This window comes from Camelus dromedarius, unplaced genomic scaffold, assembly GCF_036321535.1.
Source record: "Camelus dromedarius isolate mCamDro1 unplaced genomic scaffold, mCamDro1.pat HAP1_SCAFFOLD_46, whole genome shotgun sequence".
Classification (NCBI taxonomy): domain Eukaryota; kingdom Metazoa; phylum Chordata; class Mammalia; order Artiodactyla; family Camelidae; genus Camelus; species Camelus dromedarius.
In genome coordinates this window covers 495,800-505,129 of record NW_026989782.1, presented here as the reverse complement: position 1 = coordinate 505,129, position 9,330 = coordinate 495,800, and positions in this window count along the sequence as shown.

Genomic DNA, 9,330 nt, shown 5'->3' with positions numbered 1-9,330 from the left:
AGGAACTTCAGACTGGCTCTAGGAAACAGACTGAGAAAACAGAGAAATAGTGTCTCCTGCAACCCGTTCCCTTGGTGCTAGATGAACGAACGTCTCTCCTTTGCTCAGTTCTGAGTGATAAGTGTGTGTGAAAGCCGTCCTTCAACTAGCTTGTTTTGAACACAAAGTTTCTTTTCAGTTGCAAACTCCATTCCATACATATATATTGGGAGGTACAAGCTCCAACTCGGTTTTACAGTGAAAACTGCAGGAACTTCAAACCGGCACTAGGAAAAAGACTGAGAAAGCAGAGAAAAAGTGTCTCCTGCAACCCGTTCCCTTGGTGCTAGATGAACGAACGTCTCTCCACTTGCTCAGTTCTGAGAGATAACTGTGTGTGAAAGCCGTCCTTCACATAGCTTGTTGGGAACACAAAGTTTCTTTTCAGTTGCAAACTCCATTCCATACATATATATGGGGAGGTACAAGCTCCAACTCGGTTTTACAGTGAAAATTGCAGGAACTTCAAACCGGCACTAGGAAACAGATTGAGAAAGCAGAGAAAATGTGTCTCCTGCAATCCGTTCCATTGGTGCTAGATGAACGAACGTCTCTGCACTTGCTCAGTTCTCAGAGATAAGTGTGTGTGAAAGCCGTATTTCACCTAGATTGTTGGGAACACAAAGTTTCTTTTCAGTTGCAAACTCCATTCCATACATATATATGGGGAGGTACTAGCTCCAAATCGCTTTTATAGTAAAAACTGCAGGAACTTCAAACCGGCACTAGGAAACAGACTGAGAAAACTGAGAAATAGTGTCTCCTGCAACCCGTTCCCTTGGTGCTAAATGAACGAAGTTCTCTCCACTTGCTCAGTTCTGAGAGATAATTGTGTGTGAAAGCCGTCCTTCACCTAGCTTGTTGGGAACACAAAGTTTCTTTTCAGTTGCAAACTCCATTCCATACATATATATGGGGTGGTACTAGCTCCAACTCGGTTTTACAGTGAAAACTGCAGGAACTTCAAACCGGCACTAGGAAAAAGACTGAGAAAGCAGAGAAAAAGTGTCTCCTGCAACCCGTTCCCTTGGTGCTAGATGAACGAACGTCTCTCCACTTGCTCAGTTCTGAGAGATAAGTGTGTGTGAAAGCCGTCCTTCACCTAGCTTGTTGGGAACACAAAGTTTCTTTTCAGTTGCAAACTCCATTCCATACATATATATGGGGAGGAACAAGCTCCAACTCGGTTTTACAGTGAAAACTGCAGGAACTTCAAACCGGCACTAGGAAAAAGACTGAGAAAGCAGAGAAAAAGTGTCTCCTGCAACCCGTTCCCTTGGTGCTAGATGAACAAAAGTCTCTCCACTTGCTCAGTTCTGAGAGATAATTGTGTGTGAAAGCCGTCCTTCACCTAGCTTGTTGGGAATACAAAGTTTCTTTTCAGTTACAAACTCCATTCCATACATATATATGGGGAGGTACAAGCTCCAACACGGTTTGACAGTGAAAACTGCAGGAACTTCAAACCGGCACTAGGAAACAGATTGAGAAATCAGAGAAAATATGTCTCCTGCAATCCGTTCCATTGGTGCTAGATGAACGAACGTCTCTGCACTTGCTCAGTTCTGAGAGATAAGTGTGTGTGAAAGCCGTCCTTCACCTAGCTTGTTGGGAACACAAAGTTTCTTTTCAGTAGCAAACTCCATTCCATACATATATCTGTTGAGGTACTAACTCCAAATCGTTTTTACAGTGAAAACTGCAGGAACTTCAAACCGGCACTAGGAAACAGACTGAGAAAGCAGAGAAAAAGTGTCTCCTGCAACCCGTTCCCTTGGTGCTAGATGAACGAAAGTCTCTAAACTTGCTCAGTTCTGAGAGATAATTGTGTGTGAAAGCCGTCCTTCACCTACCTTGTTGGGAACACAAAGTTTCTTTTCAGTTGCAAACTCCATTCCATACATATATATGGGGAGGTACAAGCTCCAACTCGGTTTGACAGTGAAAACTGCAGGAACTTCAAACCGGCACTAGGAAACAGATTGAGAAAGCAGAGAAAATGTGTCTCCTGCAATCCGTTCCATTGGTTCTAGATGAACGAACGTCTCTGCACTTGCTCATTTCTCAGTGATAAGTGTGTGTGAAAGCCGTCCTTAACCTAGCTTGTTGGGAACACAAAGTTTCTTTTAAGTTGCAAACTCCATTCCATACATATATATGGGGAGGTACTAGCTCCAACTCGGTTTGACAGTGAAAAAGGCAGGAACTTCAGACTGGCTCTAGGAAACAGACTGAGAAAACAGAGAAATAGTGTCTCCTGCAACCCGTTCCCTTGGTGCTAGATGAACGAACGTCTCTCCTTTGCTCAGTTCTGAGTGATAAGTGTGTGTGAAAGCCGTCCTTCACCTAGCTTGTTGGGAACACAAAGTTTCTTTTCAGTTGCAAACTCCATTCCATACATATATATGGGGAGGTACTAGCTCCAAATCGGTTTTATAGTAAAAACTGCAGGAACTTCAAACCGGCACTAGGAAACAGACTGAGAAAACAGAGAAATAGTGTCTCCTGCAACCCGTTCCCTTGGTGCTAAATGAACGAAGTTCTCTCCACTTGCTCAGTTCTGAGAGATAATTGTGTGTGAAAGCCGTCCTTCACCTAGCTTGTTGGGAACACAAAGTTTCTTTTCAGTTGCAAACTCCATTCCATACATATATATGGGGTGGTACTAGCTCCAACTCGGTTTTACTGTGAAAACTGCAGGAACTTCAAACCGGCACTAGGAAAAAGACTGAGAAAGCAGAGAAAAAGTGTCTCCTGCAACCCGTTCCCTTGGTGCTAGATGAACGAACGTCTCTCCACTTGCTCAGTTCTGAGAGATAACTGTGTGTGAAAGCCGTCCTTCACATAGCTTGTTGGGAACACAAAGTTTCTTTTCAGTTGCAAACTCCATTCCATACATATATATGGGGTGGTACTAGCTCCAACTCGGTTTTACTGTGAAAACTGCAGGAACTTCAAACCGGCACTAGGAAAAAGACTGAGAAAGCAGAGAAAAAGTGTCTCCTGCAACCCGTTCCCTTGGTGCTAGATGAACGAACGTCTCTCCACTTGCTCAGTTCTGAGAGATAACTGTGTGTGAAAGCCGTCCTTCACATAGCTTGTTGGGAACACAAAGTTTCTTTTCAGTAGCAAACTCCATTCCATACATATATCTGGTCAGGTACTAGCTCCAAATCGGTTTTACAGTGAAAACGGCAGGAACTTCAAACCGGAACTAGGAAACAGACTGAGAAAGCAGAGAAAAAGTGTCTCCTGCAACCCGTTCCCTTGGTGCTAGATGAACGAAAGTCTCTCCACTTGCTCAGTTCTGAGAGATAATTGTGTGTGAAAGCCGTACTTCACATAATTTGTTGGGAACACAAAGTTTCTTTTCAGTTGCAAACTCCATTCCATACATATATATGGGGAGGTACAAGCTCCAACTCGGTTTTACACTGAAAACTGCAGGAACTTCAAACCGGCACTAGGAAACAGATTGAGAAAGCAGAGAAAATGTGTCTCCTGCAATCCGTTCCATTGGTGCTAGATGAACGAACGTCTCTGCACTTGCTCAGTTCTCAGAGATAAGTGTGTGTGAAAGCCGTCTTTCACCTAGATTGTTGGGAACACAAAGTTTCTTTTCAGTTGCAAACTCCATTCCATACATATATATGGGGAGGTACTAGCTCGAAATCGGTTTTACAGTAAAAACTGCAGGAACTTCAAACAGGCACTAGGAAACAGTCTGAGAATACAGAGAAATAGTGTCTCCTGCCACCCGTTCCCTTGGTGCTAGATGAACGAAGTTCTCTCCACTTGCTCAGTTCTGAGAGATAAGTGTGTGTGAAAGCCGTCCTTCACCTAGCTTGTTGGGAACACAAAGTTTCTTTTCAGTTGCAAACTCCATTCCATACATATATATGGGGAGGAACAAGCTCCAACTCGGTTTTACAGTGAAAACTGCAGGAACTTCAAACAGGCACTAGGAAAAAGACTGAGAAAGCAGAGAAAAAGTGTCTCCTGCAACCCGTTCCCTTGGTGCTTGATGAACGAACGTCTCTCCACTTGCTCAGTTCTGAGAGATAAGTGTGTGTGAAAGCCGTCCTTCACCTAGCTTGTTGGGAACACAAGGTTTCTTTTCAGTTGCAAACTCCATTCCATACATATATATTGGGAGGTACAAGCTCCAACTCGGTTTGACAGTGAAAACTGCAGGAACTTCAAACCGGCACCAGGAAACAGACTGAGAAAACAGAGAAATAGTGTCTCCTGCAACCCGTTCCCTTGGTGCTAGATGAACGAACGTCTCTCCACTTGCTTAGTTCTGAGAGATAAGTGTTTGTGAAAGCCGTCCTTCACCTAGCTTGTTGGGAACACAAAGTTTCTTTTCAGTTGCAAACTCCATTCCATACATATATATGGGGAGGTACAAGCTCCAACTCGGTTTTACAGTGAAAACTGCAGGAACTTCAAACCGGCACTAGGAAAAAGACTGAGAAAGCAGAGAAAAAGTGTCTCCTGCAACCCGTTCCCTTGGTGCTAGATGAACGAACGTCTCTCCACTTGCTCAGTTCTGAGAGATAAGTGTGTGTGAAAGCCGTCCTTCACCTAGCTTGTTGGGAACACAAAGGTTCTTTTCAGTAGCAAACTCCATTCCATACATATATCTGGTGAGGTACTAGCTCCAAATCGGTTTTACAGTGAAAATTGCAGGAACTTCAAACCGGCACTAGGAAACAGACTGAGAAAGCAGAGAAAAAGTGTCTCCTGCAACCCGTTCCCTTGGTGCTATATGAACGAACGTCTCTCCACTTGCTCAGTTCTGAGAGATTATTGTGTGTGAAAGCCGTCCTTCACCTAGTTTGTTGGGAACACAAAGTTTCTTTTCAGTTGCAAACTCCATTCCATACATATATATGGGGAGGTACAAGCTCCAAATCGGTTTTACAGTGAAAATTGCAGGAACTTCAAACCGGCACTAGGAAACAGATTGAGAAAGCAGAGAAAATGTGTCTCCTGCAATCCGTTCCATTGGTGCTAGATGAACGAACGTCTCTGCACTTGCTCAGTTCTGAGAGATAAGTGTGTGTGAAAGCCGTCCTTCACCTAGCTTGTTGGGAACACAAGGTTTCTTTTCAGTTGCAAACTCCATTCCATACATATATATGCGGAGGTACAAGCTCCAACTCGGTTTGACAGTGAAAACTGCAGTAACTTCAAACCGGCACTAGGAAACAGATTGAGAAAGCAGAGAAAATGTGTCTCCTGAAATCCGTTCCATTGGTGCTAGATGAACGAACGTCTCTGCACTTGCTCAGTTCTCAGAGGTAAGTGTGTGTGAAAGCCGTCTTTCACCTAGCTTGTTGGGAACACAAAGTTTCTTTTCAGTTGCAAACTCCATTCCATACATATATCTGGTGAGGTACTAGCTCCAAATCGGTTTTACAGTGAAAACTGCAGGAACTTCAAACCGGCACTAGGAAACAGATTGAGAAAGCAGAGAAAATGTGTCTCCTGCAATCCGTTCCATTGGTGCTAGATGAACGAACGTCTCTGCACTTGCTTAGTTCTCAGAGATAAGTGTGTGTGAAAGCCGTCTTTCACCTAGCTTGTTGGGAACACAAAGTTTCTTTTCAGTTGCAAACTCCATTCCATACATATATATGGGGAGGTACTAGCTCCAAATCGGTTTTACAGTGAAAACTGCAGGAACTTCAAACCGGCACTAGGAAACAGACTGAGAAAACAGAGAAATAGTGTCTCCTGCAACCCGTTCCCTTGGTGCTAGATGAACGAAATTCTCTCCACTTGCTCAGTTCTGAGAGATAAGTGTGTGTGAAAGCCGTCCTTCACCTAGCTTGTTGGGAACACAAAGTTTCTTTTCAGTTGCAAACTCCATTCCATACATATATATGGGGTGGTACTAGCTCCAACTCGGTTTTACAGTGAAAACTGCAGGAACTTCAAACCGGCACTAGGAAAAATACTGAGAAAGCAGAGAAAAAGTGCTCCTGCAACCCGTTCCCTTGGTGCTAGATGAACGAACGTCTCTCCACTTGCTCAGTTCTGAGAGATAAGTGTGTGTGAAAGCCGTCCTTCACCTAGCTTGTTGGGAACACAAAGTTTCTTTTCAGTTGCAAACTCCATTCCATACATATATATGGGGAGGAACAAGCTCCAACTCTGTTTTACAGTGAAAACTGCAGGAACTTCAAACCGGCACTAGGAAAAATACTGAGAAAGCAGAGAAAAAGTGTCTCGTGCAACCCGTCCCCTTGGTGCTAGATGAACGAACGTCTCTCCAGTTGCTCAGTTCTGAGAGATAATTGTGTGTGAAAGCCGTCCTTCACCTAGCTTGTTGGGAACACAAAGTTTCTTTTCAGTTGCAAACTCCATTCCATACATATATATGGGGAGGTACTAGCTCCAAATCGGTTTTACAGTGAAAACTGCAGGAACTTCAAACCGGCACTAGGAAACAGACTGAGAAAACAGAGAAATAGTGTCTCCTGCAACCCGTTCCCTTGGTGCTAGATGAACGAACTTCTCTCCACTTGCTCAGTTCTGAGAGATAAGTGTGTGTGAAAGCCGTCCTTCACCTAGCTTGTTGGGAACACAAAGTTTCTTTTCAGTTGCAAACTCCATTCCATACATATATATGGGGTGGTACAAGCTCCAACTCGGTTTTACAGTGAAAACTGCAGGAACTTCAAACCGGCACTAGGAAAAATACTGAGAAAGCAGAGAAAAAGTGCTCCTGCAACCCGTTCCCTTGGTGCTAGATGAACGAACGTCTCTCCACTTGCTCAGTTCTGAGAGATAAGTGTGTGTGAAAGCCGTCCTTCACCTAGCTTGTTGGGAACACAAAGTTTCTTTTCAGTTGCAAACTCCATTCCATACATATATATGGGGAGGAACAAGCTCCAACTCTGTTTTACAGTGAAAACTGCAGGAACTTCAAACCGGCACTAGGAAAAATACTGAGAAAGCAGAGAAAAAGTGTCTCGTGCAACCCGTCCCCTTGGTGCTAGATGAACGAACGTCTCTCCAGTTGCTCAGTTCTGAGAGATAATTGTGTGTGAAAGCCGTCCTTCACCTAGCTTGTTGGGAACACAAAGTTTCTTTTCAGTAGCAAACTCCATTCCATACATATATCTGGTGAGGTACTAGCTCCAAATCTGTTTTACAGTGAAAACTGCAGGAACTTCAAACCGGCACTAGGAAACAGACTGATAAAGCAGAGAAAAAGTGTCTCCTGCAACCCGTTCCCTTGGTGCTAGATGAACGAAAGTCTCTCCACTTGCTCAGTTCTGAGAGATAATTGTGTGTGAAAGCCGCCCTTCACCTAGCTTGTTGGGAACACAAAGTTTCTTTTCAGTTGCAAACTCCATTCCATACATATATATGGGGAGGTACAAGCTCCAACTCGGTTTGACAGTGAAAACAGCAGGAACTTCAAACCGGCACTAGGAAACAGATTGAGAAATCAGAGAAAATGTGTCTCCTGCAATCCGTTCCATTGGTGCTAGATGAACGAACGTCTCTGCACTTGCTCAGTTCTGAGAGATAAGTGTGTGTGAAAGCCGTCCTTCACCTAGCTTGTTGGGAACACAAGGTTTCTTTTCAGTTGCAAACTCCATTCCATACATATATATGGGGAGGTACAAGCTCCAACTCGTTTTGACAGTGAAAACTGCAGGAACTTCAAACCGGCACCAGGAAACAGACTGAGAAAACAGAGAAATAGTGTCTCCTGCAATCCGTTCCCTTGGTGCTAGATGAAAGAACGTCTCTCCACTTGCTCAGTTCGGAGAGATAAGTGTTTGTGAAAGCCGTCCTTCACCTAGCTTGTTGGGAACACAAAGTTTCTTTTCAGTTGCAAACACCATTCCATACATATATATGGGGAGGTACAAGCTCCAACTCGGTTTTACAGTGAAAACTGCAGGTACTTCAAACCGGCACTAGGATAAAGACTGAGAAAGCAGAGAAAAAGTGTCTCCTGCAACCCGTTCCCTTGGTGCTAGATGAACGAACGTCTCTCCACTTGCTCAGTTCTGAGAGATAAGTGTGTGTGAAAGCCGTCCTTCACCTAGCTTGTTGGGAACACAAAGGTTCTTTTCAGTAGCAAACTCCATTCCATACATATATCTGGTGAGGTACTAGCTCCAAATCGGTTTTACAGTGAAAACTGCAGGAACTTCAAACCGGCACTAGGAAACAGACTGAGAAAGCAGAGAAAAAGTGTCTCCTGCAACCCGTTCCCTTGGTGCTATATGAACGAAAGTCTCTCCTCTTGCTCAGTTCTGAGAGATTATTGTGTGTGAAAGCCGTCCTTCACCTAGTTTGTTGGGAACACAAAGTTTCTTTTCAGTTGCAAACTCCATTCCATACATATATATGGGGAGGTACAAGCTCCAAATCGGTTTTACAGTGAAAATTGCAGGAACTTCAAACCGGCACCAGGAAACAGACTGAGAAAACAGAGAAATAGTGTCTCCTACAACCCGTTCCCTTGGTGCTAGATGAACGAAAGTCTCTCCACTTGCTCAGTTCTGAGAGATAAGTGTTTGTGAAAGCCGTCCTTCACCTAGCTTGTTAGGAACACAAAGATTCTTTTCAGTTGCAAACTCCATTCCATACATATATATGGGGAGGTACAAGCTCCAACTCGGTTTTACAGTGAAAACTGCAGGAACTTCAAACCGGCACTAGGAAAAAGACTGAGAAAGCAGAGAAAAAGTGTCTCCTGCAACACGTTCCCTTGTTGCTAGATGAACGAACGTCTCTCCACTTGCTCAGTTCTGAGAGATAAGTGTGTGTGAAAGCCGTCCTTCACCTAGCTTGTTGGGAACACAAAGTTTCTTTTCAGTAGCAAACTCCATTCCATACATATATCTGGTGAGGTACTAGCTCCAAATCGGTTTTACAGTGAAAACTGCAGGAACTTCAAACCGGCACTAGGAAACAGACTGAGAAAACAGAGAAATAGTGTCTCCTACAACCCGTTCCCTTGGTGCTAGATGAACGAACGTCTCTCCACTTGCTCAGTTCTGAGAGATAAGTGTTTGTGAAAGCCGTCCTTCACCTAGCTTGTTAGGAACACAAAGTTTCTTTTCAGTTGCAAACTCCATTCCATACATATATATGGGGAGGTACAAGCTCCAACTCGGTTTTACAGTGAAAACTGCAGGAACTTCAAACCGGCACTAGGAAAAAGACTGAGAAAGCAGAGAAAATGTGTCTCCTGCAACAAGTTCCCTTGGTGCTAGATGAACGAACGTCTCTCCACTTGCTCAGTTCTGAGAGATA